Raw genomic sequence first — 2629 nt, forward strand, 5'->3', positions numbered from 1 at the left:
GGCCTGAATGTTTTGCAACAGCAGCCTTCTGTTCTTTGTCTCAGAAAGGAACTCAAATCCTGGGCGATGCTTCTGACACATCTCCGTAAGGCGTCGAACTGTGAGGTCGTTCCTAATCCCTCGACAGTTCCAACTGAGTGTCTTCATGGATGATGTTGGGAGGATTTTTTGGATCCCTCCAAACCACTATCCCTGTGTGTACTGCCTTTCGAATAATTCCCCGGACCAGAGCGGTGCCTCTGTGAATGTGATGTGTCCCTAGATGATGATCTGCGAAGCTTTGGAGAACCTAGATGGAGGAACTCTGCCTTCTTTCTTAGTAAGCCCAAAGGGGCTCTACGCTTTCCTCCACGCCTGGACGAGGATGAGGGTTTCGACCTCTCAAGCACACCTTTATCATTACCCGCATCCCTCTCCATAAGCTTAACGATGTCAGCCTTCATATCCATTAGGTCCTCTCCCAGCAAATCATCCTCATTCCCGCCCTCACTCTTATCTGCGTCATTTAACCTCTCTGCACTGTTACTTGTAATTTCCATGTCATTTAAGGCACCAATAACCTGAGCATCGACCGGTAATACTTCCTCCGTAGGAGAGAAAGTTAACAAGCGAGGAGAGACTGTAGGTCGTTTCGTCACATTATCATCAAGAGCATGACGAGATGGAGTGACCATCAAACTTGCTATCCTTTTCCCACTACTCTGCTGGGTGTCTTGCATCATTACACCATCAGACTGTTGTGTAGATGAACCTCCAATATCCCCTGTCCTTGGTATAGAAACATAAGGTGCAATTCTTTTCATATTAACATCCTCACGTGTCTTCGAGTGATCCTTAATCCTCCAAGAATGTTGTTTCTTCTTCTCGTAGGGAGCATAACGCGAGCTCTGCCGAGTGAAAGTCGAGCGTATCTTCCTGTCATGACGACCATGTTTCCCCGGAAACCTTTCATTGTGCTCATCATAACGATGATGAGCAGCCCTGGCATCTATCATAAAGCCACCATCATAGCGTCGTTCCCTCGTCGGCGATCTGCTCCGGCGCATGTTCCTCGTGTGGCCATGATTATTAAAGCTGTCGTGAGGTTGTTGTTGTCGCAGCGATGGCTGTCGAGATACATCAGCCATGGGGAGTTGGACTCTAGCAAAGACTCCAGACCGCTCAACCTGGCTTCTCAAGTTAGACTCTTTTGTTGGACAATAAGCCATCTCATGAGTAATCAACCCACATGTTTTGCAAAATTTGAACAGCTTCTCATAGTGAATCTGAATGGAGACTTCATCTCCTTCTGGTGATGCTATCTTCCTGGTGAAAGTGAGAGGCTTCCTAGAGTCAACATCTATAAGCATGCGTCCTGCCTCGAGCTCAAGCGTATCAACGTAACCGAGTCTGTTCCCAATGTTTCCAAGGTTTTTTATTGTCCACAGATATAGCGGAATACCGGTGATCTTGACCCGAAACGGCCCTTGGCGTAGCACGGATAGGAGATCCTCTTCAGTCGCAAAGTTTAAAAGAAACTTTCCATTTCCAAGATCATTAGCCGTGATCTTGTCCTGCATCTCCCACTGCACCGGCATTGTCTGGATAAGCTTCTCAACCGATTGCTTCTTAGGGTTAAGAATCTTCCCGATTAGGGAAAGCCGGTAGTCACGAATGGTAGGAGAGTCATCCTGATCTGTGAGTTGAATGGGTTCATCATCCTTCTCATAACAGATCCCTTTCCCTTTCACGTCAGTCATATGAACTGAACGTAAATGCGTCGCATGATGAACACGATTCATCATCAAAAGGTAATGAGAGAGGCGGTGCCTTAAGAGTCACGCCAGGAACGCAGCCGTGATATCTTAAAGGTTTCGCAGTCGTGAGATCAAGGTTTCGCAGCCGTGATATCTTGAAACGCTCCGATCTATGGTTGAAAGGATGAAAGACCTCCTTTGTAGATCAGCAGTGAACGGATCTATGTTTGAAAGGGTGACCTTCTAAGGATGTACAGCAAACCGTGATGTCAAAGAAAGCTCCGCTCGAATGATCAAGCCAAACTTCCTCGTGATAACCTCACGCCAAAGAGCGAGAGATTAGATGGAGATCACAATCTCAAAGGAGATCACGATCTGAAATCGCCATTAGAGTCGCCTAGAGTATCCGCCGCTCTCGTCCTTTTGCACCAAAAAAATATTTCACATACGGAATTTTTGAAACAATAAAAGAGGGAGATGCAAATCAGACTAAATCCATATTTGAGGATGCTATTAAAACATCTTCGACAACCCCTTATTCTCTTATTTTAAGGGTTTTTAAATTGGAAAAATAGGCCATAATGAGAATGTATTTGTTCATTTACTTTTGTATAAATTGGTCAGTTTTAAACATAATTACTCTTATAATAATGAAAATAATTATCTCCTATATATTAATCATGTAACATTACAACATGTTTTCGTAACCACATGTCATCACTAGAATTATTCTTAGAATCTTCAAAAAAATAAGCTTATTACGTTTTATTAACATAACTATCAAAATTGATTAGTAGTGTACAAAAAATTATGGGCTTCTTTCAAAAATGACTCAAAATTTCAAGTCAAACACAAAAATAACCTATGTTTTTTTTGTCCTATTCACCCTAGAA

Source organism: Brassica oleracea, chromosome C7 (assembly GCF_000695525.1).
Source record: "Brassica oleracea var. oleracea cultivar TO1000 chromosome C7, BOL, whole genome shotgun sequence".
NCBI classification, from domain to species: domain Eukaryota; kingdom Viridiplantae; phylum Streptophyta; class Magnoliopsida; order Brassicales; family Brassicaceae; genus Brassica; species Brassica oleracea.